This window comes from Mobula hypostoma, chromosome 7 (genome assembly GCF_963921235.1).
Source record: "Mobula hypostoma chromosome 7, sMobHyp1.1, whole genome shotgun sequence".
Lineage (NCBI taxonomy): Eukaryota > Metazoa > Chordata > Chondrichthyes > Myliobatiformes > Myliobatidae > Mobula > Mobula hypostoma.
Window position 1 is genome coordinate 124,733,620 of NC_086103.1, and position 14,700 is coordinate 124,748,319.

Consider the following 14,700-nt stretch of genomic DNA (forward strand, 5'->3'; position numbering starts at 1 on the left):
CTTTTGACAGAAAGTAAGTTTTCAAAAGGTCAGGATCTGATGTGCTGTGGCTTTGGGGAAATTTACGCCAGAGCTGCAAGTGAGGATGAGGAGGAAGAGGTTGGCCATGTTGGGCAATAAACTTAGGGATGTGCAAGGTATTATGGAGGCTTAGGGATGCAAGATGTCATAAGATTGGATGATTTTTACAAAGATGGGAAATGATGAACTATGAAGATGAGGATGAGAAATTATGTTGTGCAAAGTGAAGAAGGTGGTCTCAGGATAAGGAAGATATTGATTAGCTGATAGGTTTTCATAGGAAAATGGCAGATTGAATTTAATCCTGGTAGATATGAAGAAATGTGTTTTGGGAGGTCAAATAGGGATAGGACATACACAATGCATAGGAGGGCCTGAAGGAGTATTCAGAAAACATAGCTTTATATAACCAAAGATCCTTGATGGCAGCAAAGGTAGAAAGGGTGATTTAGAGTACAAGGAATGCTAGCCTGCATTAGCCAAAGCATAGAATATAAGAGTAAGGAAGTTATGGTATGGCTTTATGGAGCATTGTTGAGACCACATGTGGAATGTTGTGTGCAGTTTTGGTTGCGTTATAGATTGGATTGAAAACTAGCTGTATAGAAGAGTTGAAATAAGTGAGTCTTTTTCATGTTGCAAGGGTGTAACTAGTTGAGTACTGTGGGGTTCTTGACCCTCAGTTATTTAATATTTACATTAATGCCGTGGAAGAGAGAATGAAATGCAAGCTTCAGTCTGCATGGAAAGAGAAGCGAGGAGATTGGAGCTGACTGTGTATGATTGATATAAGGTAACAGATGGTGAGAGCAAGCAGGTGGCTAAAGACATGGTTTGTTGATCTAAAACATCTATTGTGTTTTCAGTTTTACCTGCACTTCTCCAAGTCATTAACTGCAACAGCACTCAAAACTAAGCAGTGATCATCCTTAATGGATAAAACTACTTGTTTACTGTTCCTGCAGACATCTAGGAAAGTGAAATGTACTCCATCAATCTCATGTTGCTTGCAGATGGTGGAAATGTTTTAAGTTGGGAAGTGAGTCACTAACTAACCAGAAGCTAACCTGCACTTGTGGTCTGTTACTTAAAGATCTGCAGTGAATCAACAGAATATTAATAGGTATTTTGTGATTGTAATGATGTGATATTTCATTTGAGGTGATATCTGTCTGGCATTCGAGTGGCCTGAATATTACTTGTCATATCTGCCCACATGATTGTTGTCCAGTTCTGTGGCATACAGGTGCAGACTACCTATCTGAAAACTTGTGACTGGAAATGAATATTCTGCTTTTGTTCATGAACATTCCTTCCTTGGCCTGATAATAGAAGGCCATTGATTAACAATTAAAACTAGTTTGATCAAAGACATTGTCTGAACTGACTTCCACATGGTATCCAATGGTCCACCACCAACAACAGACCTTCTGTTCTCTGTGTGACTTAAATCAGTGGAGGTTTTGGTAGTTTCTCAAAAAGGGTCTGAACAAAATGAGAATTAGGTGCAAAACATAATATGCAATAGCAGTTTTTTTTTGCAAACTATAAATAATGCCTATAAGTTAAGAACATCACCTGAAATGAATGTGACTGAGTCTTAAAAAAATAATAGAACCTTTTGTTTTAAAAATACATCTTTTCCCATTTGTTCTATAGCAACCAATCTTTTAGGGACTAGATGGACAAGTGATGTTCTACAATGGGGTCTAATCCTCTGGTCTGCAAGCAATCCAAATCGGCTAAGGTTCTGTTTGAAAATATGGTCTGGTGACTCTTGCTATTTTATGTTTGTATGAAAATTGTATTAAAACAATTGAAGAATTTACAAACTCGTTTTATGAATCTCCACCTCCAGTTCAAATTCCATGCGGAATATTTTGGAGGATCAAGAACCAAGAACCCAAGAATGTGCTCTGATGTGCATAATTACTTAGGTACAGTCATAGGGTAACACAGCATAGAAACAGGCCCTTCCTTCTGCCCATAAGACATGAATAGAATTAGGTCACTTGGCCCATCATTTCATCATGTCTGATTTATTTTTCCCTCTCATTCTATTCTCCTGCCTTCTTCCCATAACCTTTAATATGCTTATTAATCAAGAACCTATCAACCTTCGCATTAAATATATTCAATGATTTGGCCTCTACAGCTGTTTTTGGTAGTGAGTTTCACAGATAGATCAGCCTTTGGTCAAAGAACTAAATCAGTATCTGTTTTAAAGAGATGTCGTTTTTTTTTATCTGAGGCTGTGCCCTCTGGAGTCTTAGACTCTTCCACGACTGGAAACACCCTGTCCATGTCCACACTGTCCAGGCTTTTCAACATTTGATGGGATTCAATGAGATCCCCTCTCATCCTTGTAAACTCCAGCCCAACTTATCTATGCTGACCAAGATGCCAGTGTAAGCTAGTCCTATTTGTCCAATATCCCTCAAAAAACTTTCTTATATGGAAGCAGAAATAATAATTTTAAATGAAGTATATAGCTAATTTTTGTATGGTTTTGTTGTTAAAGCAACAATTTGAAAATATTATTATTCTGATGTATTTTCACATCCCAAGATGGATCCCAGTAATTTTATCAGGTTTTAACATTTATCTATGTAAGGAGATATTAAAGTAGGTAATCAGAGGCTTGGTCAAATTTTTTGAAGAAACATCTTAATGTTAGAGAGCTTTATGGTGGAAACTCTAGAGCTTTGAGACTACACAATGGAAGCGATAGCCACCACTAACAAGCGCTGAAAATAAGTGGAGGGAAAACAGCCAAGAAGAGGACATGGCAGAACTCATTGAGGCTTATGAGAGAGAAAGTGAAAGAATGGGCTTTGGAGGCATTTAAAAATAAAATTTGAAAACCTGAAGCTTTGCTGGAGTTGATGCATATCAGGTAACACAGGAGTAATTAAAAATAAATAATAATGCAGATATTAGAAATCATCAGCAGAACTGATCTGACAAATGTTCTTTGACCCAAAATATTTAACTCTGTTTCCCTCTCTGCAGATGCTGCCTGGCCTGTGCAGTGTTCCACATAAGCAATACTTGATCAGATGTGTGCAGCAATATTTTACGTAAACTGAAGTTCGTGGAAGGTGCAAGAATGAGGCTGAGAATAATGGAATAGTCAAATTTTATTAGTGGTAAAGACATAAATGAGTGTTCGCTGGATATGAGCTGAAGTGGGTCTGGAAGCAATGTTACTGGGTGAGGAGAAGGAGGAAGCACCTTTGGGTAGAAGAGATGGTGAACTAAGTTCGGGTGGGGTCAAATTGATTATGAGCAAGATTTTATTTACTAGTGTTAGTACTTCCAATTGATATTTTCTAATGTAAATACTGTTCTTGGTGTTAAATTTATGATAATTGTTGTGGTGTGTTAATTTCCACTGGTTCCCTATTTTGAGCAAGTGGTCAAGGTGCCTGGAATGAGCAGGGGTGAGATTATACATGGAGTCAATCTCCACTATTCATTTGGAGGCTGTGGCCCACATCATGATCAGTAAGTAGATTGAAGGGGATATTTTTGATGTTCAGTTTTGAAACTCGGCATTATGTATTTTTAATTATCATTATTCGTAGCGAGGGAGATGAACTACAAAGAAATAACTGGCAGGAAGGTGAATAATCGGGTAGTGGATTCAGAACTTGGCAAAGACAAACCTTTCAGACCATTTGGCCCTTAAAGTTTGTTCCATGGTTCCATCACGGCTGATTTAACATCCCTCTCGACCTATTCCCCTGCATTCTCCCAGCAAGCTTTGACACCCTTACTAATCAAGAACCTATTAACCTTTGCTTCAAATATACCCAATGTTTTGGCTCCACAGTCATCTGTGGCAATGAATTCCACAGATTCATCACCCTCTAGCTAATGAAATTACTTCAACTCTATTCTAATGGAACATCCTTTTGTCCTAAGGCTGTCCTCTTCTCTTCCCCCGCCCCCACATTCCATCTGCTACAGGCCCAGAACCAACAAACTCATCATACATTAACCCTTGCATGTCTGGGATAATTCTTGAATCTTTCTAAGATAAGGGGCCCCAAACTGCTCAGAATATTCTAAGTGCAGTCTCATCAATGCCTTATAAAGTTTCAACATTACGTCCTTGCTTGACTCTGCTACAATGGAAACTTACTACATTTGCAATTCACCAACAATGACTAACTAATGTTGAATGAAAAAAATTGTAAGTCATTATACTATGGAAACTTTACTGTATATTTTACTGCCTTTACAGTTTGTTTTTGATATTTAATGAGAATAACTGTGCAAATGTTTTTGCTGCCACCTTGTGGAAAAAGCTTTACTTAATTTTTATTGAAAATAGAAAGTCTTTTAATTAGGAGGTAAGAATTAATGAACCAGTTAGATTTTTACAGCAATCCTGTATCTTCATGATTATTATTACTTGTCCTAACTCTTCTCTCTCTTCCCGCCCCCCCATTTATTTAAATTAAAGCTTAATTTCCCAGCTCCCATTGTTGTCTTTGATTTTGTGACTTCATTTTATTTGTCCAGGACCCTATCTTATGTTCACGAAAATTGAATTGAATTTACTTGATTTCTTACATACTTCACAAACATGAGGAGTAAAAATCTTTGTTACGTTTCTATCTAAATGTACCATGTGCAATCATAGTAATTTATAATAAATATAATAGTCAATGTAATATAGAGTACACTCAGATCAGTGTGAGTTCATCCATCAGATGGCCCGGTGGAAGAAGCTGTCCTGGAGCCCATTGGTCCTGGCTTTTATATGCTGCAGTAGTGCTTCCCAGATGACAGCAGCTGGAATAGATTGTGGTTGGGATGACTTGGGTACCCAATGATCCTACGGGCCCTTTTTACACACCTATCCTTGTAAATTCCCTGAATCATGGGAAGCTCACTGAATCATGGGAAGTTCACAACTACAGATGCGCTAGGCTGTCTGCACCACAGGGAGGTACAGTTCCCATAAGCAGGCAGTGATGCAGCCAGTCAGGATGTCCCAGTACTGATTTGTCTTGGATGTGCCAAACTTGAGTGTTTTAGGGCCCTGACTCATTGAGACAAGTGGAGAGATTTTGTCTGATGTTTTGTGTGTACAACTTGTAGAATAGCCCATCTTACACATTCTCTTTGCTCTAAAAATGTTCTCAATTTTAGTCAATGATGACTGGAGTTGATAATGCCACTGCCTATCTAGGGTAGATCAGTGGATTTCTTCTTGGAGATGATTAGAACACAGAACAGTACTTCAGCTCATAATGTTTGCACTAGCCTTGTTACCAATTTAAACTGTGCCTCTGCCTGAACGTGGTCTATCTCCCTCCATTTCCTCCCTGTTCACACACCTGTCAAAATTTCTCAGATTTGCTAGTGTGTCTGCTTTCTTCACCTCCTCTGAAAGTGTTTCAGGCACCTACCACTTAGTCAAATAAGTCTTACCATGGAGCTCTTTTGAACTTTCCCCTTTCACCTTAAAGCCATACTGTCCTAGTATTTGACATGTCCATTAGATGCTCTTCCTGTATCCAACACGCAAACAAAATAGTGTTCCTCTGGGACCAAGGTGCAAAACATACACAGCAGAAGGCATACAGTACATTCAAGATAGCAGGTACATAGAGGCGCGCAAAAAAAAAAGCCCAAGTCCCTGAGTGACATGTCCTGCAAATTTGTGGTGTGCTTCCCAGCAGACTGCAGCCAAATACACATGCAATCCAGCTTGTCATTCCACTGATCAAACACTGGAGGGAGCACTGCCAGGAGAGGGCAGCCCCCAACTGAGAATGGACACCACTCTACACTGCCTCTAGCGTTCCCTCTTCTGGATGGCAGTAGCAGGGGCTTGAGGCCTAGTCTTTGCTACAACCAGGGGCAGGACTAGGCTCCCCTGCCATCTATCATACCACCAAACAAGGGAAACAGGCCTGCAGCATCCTACATTATCAATGTTCAACAGGGCCTCACCATTGCGAGAGAAACATCCAAGACAATCATCAGTGGTTACACTGTAGGCTGCCTTTGCATACCAACTCAGATGCCTTCCTGTAGCAGGCAGCAACATAGTCTGCACTAAGTCCATCTCCTCCACCAACAAGTAGCTCATTGCTGGGGTAGTCCCCAAAAGTTCTTGGAGTCCAGCAATGTCTTGGGATCATAAAAGACATTTAAAAAAGACATTTTTTAAAAGATAGAAACACCTTTAGTTAGCCCCTGAGAGGCCACTGTATCCGAGCGCGCCACCATCTTATTGGTGGAGGTCAATACATTGTTAATGACAGTACTCATAATAGTGTTCATGTACAGAGGAATCTGGGAAGGCCAAGTCCATAGCTTCCTCAGAGTGGCTGCACAGGTTGATAGGGTGGTAAAGAAGGCAGATGAAGAAGGCATGTTCGACATTACTAGTTGAGGTATTGAGTTCAAGAGTCAGAAAGTTGCATTGCAGCTTTGTAGAACTCTGATTAGATCACACCTGGGTTATTGCATTCAGTTCTGATCACCCTATTACAAGAGGCTTTCGAGAGGGTGTAGAAATTTATAATGATGGTGCCCGGATTAGAGGGCATATATGGTATGAGGAGAAGTTAGACAAACTTTGATTGTTTTCTCTGGAATGGTGGAGACTGACAGGGATACCTGATAAAGGTTTGAGAGGCATAAAGAGAATAGAAAGCAGTAAAAGCCAGCATCATTTTCCCCTGGAGCAAAATGTCTAATACTAGAGGGCATGCATTTAAGGTGACACGGGTAAATTCAAAGGAGGTATGAAGAACAAGTGGTTTTAAACAGAGTTGTGTGTGCCTGAAATGCAATGCTAAGAGTGGTATTGGAGGTAAAAAATTATAGAGACATTTAAGAGGCTCTTAGATGGGCACCAAAATTTGTAGAGAATGGAGGAATATGGACAACATGTAAGCAGGAGGGTGTAAGTTTTGTTAATATTTAATTAGTTTAATAAGTTTGGCATGTTGTAAACCATAGGGCTTGTTCCTGTGCTGTACTGTTCTGTGTTCTACACACAAACCATCAAATGTAGCCTGACCAATGTTTTATGGAGCTGCAAAAGGATTTACCAACTTTTTTACTCAATAACCTGCCTGATGAAGACAATCATGCAACCCTGTCTACTTGTGTTACCACTTGCTAGGAACCATGGACCTGTATCCTAAAATCCCTGTACACTTTAGTACTCCTGCCATTTACTATATGCTTTCTTACATTTGATCTCCCTAAGTGGATCATCTCACATGTCCAAATTAAACTCAATCTGCCATTTCTCTGCACATATTTGCAGCTGATCTATATCCTGCTGTATCCTTTAACAACCTTCTTCACTGTTCCCAGTTCTACTAATTTTTGTTTCATTTGCAAACTTAATCAGCTCATCGACATTTCCATCAAAATCATTCATAGATTAGAGGTCCCAGCACTGATCCTTCTGGAACAGTAATGGTCAAAAATGTCCCATCAGAATAATACCCTTCTGGTATTGACAAGCCAATTTTGAATCCAATCTACAAATCTCCATGGATCTCACATAACTTAATATTCTGATCAGACTATCATGAGTGATGTTGTTGATAGCTTTACCAAATCCATGACACAATATCCACTGCTCTACCCTCATTACTTTTGTCCCACCAGAAAAATATTTCCCGAGTTTTGAAGATGTGACCTACTCCATATAATTCCATGTTATCCCTATTAGGTCTATGCTTGTCAAGATGTGGGCACTTCCTACCACAAAAATCTCTTCCAATAGTTCTCTTATCATTGATACATGGCTGATCCAATATTTTCTACCACCCTTAAATAAAGAATCTGCATTATTTTTTCTTCAGTCCTCTGCGACCTCTTTTAGACTAAAGAGGATACAAAGTGCTCTATCAAGGTCTCAGCAATCTCCCATCTTAATAACCCGTGTCTAAACCCTAATGGCTCTGGGACATGTCCATCTTAACGCTCTTCAGGAGCCTGAGCATATTATTGCTACAATTTTCTCACTTATTTTGTAAAGGTCCACCTACATACACCCTCGTGCCTGCTCTTCCCTTCAACATGATCATGGCTGATCTTCCGCACCACTTTTACGCACTCGTCCAATAGCCTTGATTTCCATAATGTAGGAGCCATGTATCTATTTTCTCTCTGTATTGTATTTTGTTTAAGACTCAATTGTATTTTGTTGGCATGTGGCCAAGTGGTTAAGGCGTTGGACTAGTGATCTGAAGGCCACGAGTTCGAGCCTCAGCCAAGGCTACGTGTTGTGTCCTTGAGCAAGGCACTTAACCATACATTGTTCCTGCAGGTTTATAGCCCAGCAGCGGTGGTTGGTGCAGTATGGACAAGACAAGACTCCCTGCTAGTACATAGACTCTCCAACAGCAAGCCTCATGTACTGCCTGCTTGCTGCCGACACACAGAACTGAACTCTTTTCGGACTCAGTCTGAACTACAGAGGATGGGGAGGAGGTCTGGCACATATAGCATGCAGGCCCACCGGTGTGTGGATGTGCCCTGGTGCTCGTGAACTAGATCCCCAGCAAGGCAAATAGACTCACTGCCTTGTGGGCAGCCTCAGGGGAGAAAAAGCTACAGGAGTAAATCCCAGACAGCAAAGCTGGAGAGAAGCCTCTAAGGTGGCTGGATGTCATTGAACATTCAACATTGAACATTGAACATTCTTCCAGCAACTTCTGCAGCCAAGCTGGTGCCAAATGCATTGCTTCCTAAGCTTTCCTTTGGACTATACTGGTGAGGCCAAGAGGGGAGATCTCGAGGACTGGGTATTTCAGGATCTCCATACCTTCTGCCCAGGCTTGTGATGATGATAAAGTAACCACTACATTTTGTCAACAAAAAAGTTATACCAAATGAACTCCAGTCTACAGCTAAGGATGGCCTCAAACTTGTTGGCAAAATTGAAATTGCAACACTGAGAAGCCTGCACATTGGCAACCCAGACAGCTCGTGGCGAGTAAACAAGCTTTTGTTGAATCATGTTGTGAATTTATGGTCTGAAAGGTCAGTGCTGCCTGTGCATTGGGCACCATTGCTCAATCATGTGGCAATTGCTTTATCACTTTGTTTTACTAAAGTGTTGAAATACTCCAGTTACAACATTTAAATTGAAGACTGTTTGCTCGGTCTGGTTGTAAGTGGCTGTTGACGTGCAGATAGTTTGCTTGTTGATTACGTTAATTGAATTGACTATCACTGATGCTGTGGGCAAATGAAGAGTTAATTATGAGTTGTGTAACTAGAGTAAGTAACATGAGTGTATTGAAGCATGGAATTACACCAACGACCCTGCATTTGGGGCTTGCAAAAGAGAAATTAAAGCTAAAACTAAGGGTAATCCAATTGAAAGTCCTCAAAAGGAGTATGAAACAAATATGAACAAAATTAAAGGTTTAATACAATCTATTAATGATCTTTTGAAAACTAAAGAAATGCCTTACAAGTGCAATCTTGCCTTGAGGACTTGACTGATCTCTGAAGCTGTTGCTTCAGAGCTGTAGCATGTGATTAGTAACATCATATTCTAATCTTATTACTTCACAAGCTTGAGCAGGAAGAATAAAACAGATGTTTTTTCAAGCACTGGTTATTCTTGTAGTGCATTCAGAATCAGGTTATTATCACTGGCATGTGTCGTGAAATTTGTTAACTTAGCAGTTCAATGCAATACATAATATGAAAGAAAAATAATAAATAAATCAATCAATTACAGTATATGTATATTGAATAGATTAAAAATCAGACAAAAAAAGTGAAGTAGTGTTCAAGGGTTCAATGTCCATTCAGGAATCAGATGGCAGAGGGGAAGAAGTTGTTCCTGAATCAGTGAGTTTGCCTTTAGGCTTCTGTACCTGATGGTAACAGTGAGAAAAGGGCATGCCCTGGGTGCTGGACGTCCTTAATAATGGACGTTGCCTTTCTGAGACACCACTCCTTGAAGATGTCCTAGGTACTTTGTAGGCTAGTACCCAAGATGGAGCCAACTAAATTTACAACCTTCTGTAGCTTCTTTCAGTCCTGTGCAGGAGCCCCCGCATACCTGAGTGATGCAGCCTGTCAGAATGCTCTCCACAGAACATCTATAGAAGTTTTGAGTGTATTTGTTGACATACCAAATCAATTTGCGGGGATGTGAAACAATGGTTGAACCAAACATGTTATATTGAAGGTTATGTTGCTGCAATAAGTGAATATGTGTCTCACCTTCCTTCAATGTTTCTCAGGTTCCAAGGAATGTTTTGACTCTGCATACAGCTGAAGACCCACAAGATGACAGACTTGCAACAGCGTGTCAAGTGTCAGCACTAAAAGTTCTGCTGCAGGCAGAGCAGCTTCTGTATCTAATATCTCCTCTGCATGCATTAAAATGGAGGCTGACTTAGCTGCATTTATTGCATGGCGACAATTAATGCCATGCTGGAAGAGCAAGAGGGAACAGCTGCAGAAAAGGAAGGGGCAGCTTAAGTTGCAGGAAGAAATTGCCACACAGGTGGCCAAAATTAATGTGGTAAGGGCTTCAAGAGTGGCGAGTGCTAAAGGTGCTCCAGTAGGACCATCATATGGTGTGATTTCCAATATTGATAGGGCACAGAACAAAACTAACATACTCAATTTCAATGTTGGATTCATTTGTTTCTCAAGAGCTAGTTCAGGGTATTTACTCTCTGCCTGCACTAAGGAGACACTCTGAGCCCATGTCATATTCAACAGCTCAAAGGGCTTTGCCACAACTGTGTCCACTGTGAGAAGTAAAGCTAAAATTGAACCTGGAACGAAGGGAAAGGAAATGGTCTCATCAGCTAAAAGGGTTTGTCTGTTCTGCAAGGGTAAGCATACATTGGGTATGTGTTCTCGGCTGGAGAAAGTGGTGCATAGCAAGAAGATTGCCTTCCCAATGAAAAATGGTGTTTGCTTTTGCTGTTGGTGTTCAGGATACATCAGCAAGTGTTACAGGAAGCATCTTTCATGCAAAGTATGCAGTGGAAAGCATCCCTGCATACTTCATATTCACTCCAACGAAAAGGGTGCAGAATCAAGACAAGTTTTGGCGGAATCAGACACAGTTGTGTCCCTGTAGTACTCTGGTATCTAATGGCCTTACAGGGGCTGGCAATCATGATTGCAAATTCCCATAGTTCCAGTACAAGCAAAATCTAAGGAGGGTGACAAAACAGTGGTTCTACTTTCCTAGAACAAGAAAGTACTGCAGTGGGCCTCATGAACAAGCTCAACTTCACAGGAAAAGGGACATGCACTCCTACATGTAGACTGGGTGAACCAAATTGGTAAAGGTGCTGAGGAAGAGGATTTCTTGGAATGTACGCGGGATGGTTTTTTGAACCAACATGTCGAGGAACCGACTAGAGAGCAGGCTATTCTGGACTGGGTTTTGAGCAATGAGGAAGGGTTAATTAGCGATCTTGTCGTGAGATTGATTATGGGGAGCAAGGACATGGCAGACCAATTGAATAATTACTTTGGTTCTGTCTTCACTAAGGAGGACATAAATCATCTTCCAGAAATAGTAAGGGACAGAGGGTCCAGTGAGATGGAGGAACTGAGCGAAATACATGTTAGTAGGGAAGTGGTGTTAGGTAAATTGAAGGGATTGAAGGCAGATAAATCCCCAGGGCCAGATGGTCTGCATCCCAGAGTGCTTAAGGAAGTGGCCCAAGAAATAGTGGATGCATTAGTGATAATTTTTCAAAACTCGTTAGATTCTGGACTAGTTCCTGAGGATTGGAGGGTGGCTAATGTAACCCCACTTTTTAAAAAAGGAGGGAGAGAGAAACCGGGGAATTATAGGCCGGTTAGCCTAACGTCGGTGGTGGGGAAACTGCTGGAGTCAGTTATCAAGGATGTGATAACAGCACATTTGGAAAGCGGTGAAATGATCGGACAAAGTCAGCATGGATTTGTGAAAGGAAAATCATGTCTGACGAATCTCATAGAATGTTTTGAGGATGTAACTAGTAGAGTGGATAGGGGAGAACCAGTGGATGTGGTATATTTGGATTTTCAAAAGGCTTTTGACAAGGTCCCACATAGGAGATTAGTGTGCAAACTTAAAGCACACGGTATTGGGGGTAAGGTATTGGTGTGGGTGGAGAATTGGTTAGCAGACAGGAAGCAAAGAGTGGGAATAAACGGGACCTTTTCAGAATGGCAGGCGGTGACTAGTGGGGTACCGCAAGGCTCAGTGCTGGGACCCCAGTTGTTTACAATATATATTAATGACTTGGATGAGGGAATTAAATGCAGCATCTCCAAGTTTGCGGATGACACGAAGCTGGGTGGCAGTGTTAGCAGTGAGGAGGATGCTAAGAGGATGCAGGGTGACTTGGATAGGTTGGGTGAGTAGGCAAACTCATGGCAGATGCAATTTAATGTGGATAAATGTGAAGTTATCCACTTTGGTGGCAAAAATAGGAAAACAGATTATTATCTGAATGGTGGCCGATTAGGAAAAGGGGAGGTGCAACGAGACCTGGGTGTCATTATACACCAGTCATTGAAAGTGGGCATGCAGGTACAGCAGGCGGTGAAAAAGGCGAACGGTATGCTGGCATTTATAGCGAGAGGATTCGAGTACAGGAGCAGGGAGGTACTACTGCAGTTGTACAAGGCCTTGGTGAGACCACACCTGGAGTATTGTGTGCAGTTTTGGTCCCCTAATCTGAGGAAAGACATCTTTGCCATAGAGGGAGTACAAAGAAGGTTCACCAGATTGATTCCTGGGATGGCAGGTCTTTCATATGAAGAAAGACTGGATGAACTGGGCTTGTACTCGTTGGAATTTAGAAGATTGAGGGGGGATCTGATTGAAACGTATAAGATCCTAAAGGGATTGGACAGGCTAGATGCGGGAAGATTGTTCCCGATGTTGGGGAGGTCTAGAACGAGGGGTCACAGTTTGAGGATAGAGGGGAAGCCTTTTAGGACCGAGGTTAGGAAAAACTTCTTCACACAGAGAGTGGTGAATCTGTGGAATTCTCTGCCACAGCAAACTGTTGAGGCCAGTTCATTAGCTATGTTTAAAAGGAAGTTAGATATGGCCCTTGTGGCTACAGGGGTCAGGGGGTATGGAGGGAAGGCTGGGTTCTGAGTTGGATGATCAGCCATGATCATAATAAATGGCGGTGCAGGCTCGAAGGGCCGAATGGCCTACTCCTGCACCTATTTTCTATGTTTCTATGTTTATGCATCATGGGTCAAGAGAAGATTATGAGTAGCTACATTGTCACAGGATTGGAAGTGGCTGACTTAGATTGTAAAAACTAATGTCTATATGCAGGAAAGAATGCCTGTCCACAAAGGGAACTTTCCACTTAAGAGGTATTGCTAGGGATAGTTTCACCTGAAACATGTCCATTACTCAGAGATTGACTCAGAAATTGAGCAGCTGAAAGGGACAAAAGTGCTAAAGCATTGGAGCCATGGTAAATGATTCACAGTATTAATGATGCAATTAGAACAATGTGGGGTTAGACTGTGAATGGACAACTGAAAGGAGATCATGTTGATGGAAGAGACTGTGCATGACTAGAGCTGACAGTTAACAGGATCTCATTTTTTAAACTTGGATGAGCTTTGGCAGAAGGCAGAGTTCACGGAATGCAGTCAGGATGAACAACGTGGTTTGTCAAGAGAAGATCACAAGTTCATGGAGCTGGTTACAAATTCTACAAAAATGGTGCATGGCCACTACCAGATTAGGTTCCCTTCGAGAAAGGAGACTAACATGTCAAATAATAGGAAGATTGCTGAACAGTGTGCTGTAACTCTTCGGACAAGGCTTAAGAAGGATTTGTCATTTCATACTGCCTACACTGCTCTCATAGAGGATGTCATCTTCAAAGGTTTTGCTGAAAGAGTTCCAGGAGAGGATCTGGAACACAGTGATGGCAAAGTCTGGTGCTTACCACACAAGAAAAGGGAAACTTTGTGTTGTGTTTGACTCTGGAGCGATGTTTCAGGGAATATGACTTGATGCTCAGCCTTTACAGGGACCAGATCTTAGCAGTTCACTGATTGGAGTCATAACCAGATTCAGAAAAGAACCAGTGGTCATCATGGCAGATACTGAATCAATGTTTCTTCAGGTTAAAGGATCAGTGAAGATGCAGATCTGCTGAGGTTTATTTGGTGGTCTGATGGTAACCCCAGCCAAATATGGTAGACTTGATGGTAGATCCCTTTAGAGCTATTTCATCACTAAGCTGTGCCAACTTCACTCTTATGAAATGCACAGAAGACAATGAAGAACAGTTTTGCTGCAAGATGCTGTTTTTTTTTTGCAATCCTTCTATGTAGATGACTGCCTTGTTCATTGTCCTCTGAGGAAGGAGCAGTGTTTCTCTATTATGACCTATTATCCTTTTGTGCTAGAGATATCATTTGACTTACAACGTGGTTAAGTAACCAACATAAAGTGCTAACTGTGATACCAGAAGAGCAAAGAGTGAAAAACATGAAGGATTTGGCTTTGGATTAAGATATACCTTTGGTGGGGAGATTACTGGGTGTGCAATGGTGCATTCAGTCTGATACTTTAAAGTTTAAGATTGCAATCTAATGTAGACCACTCACCAGAAGGGAGATTGATCTCCACAGTTAGTTCCAACTATGATCCTTTAGGAATCTTGAGTCCGG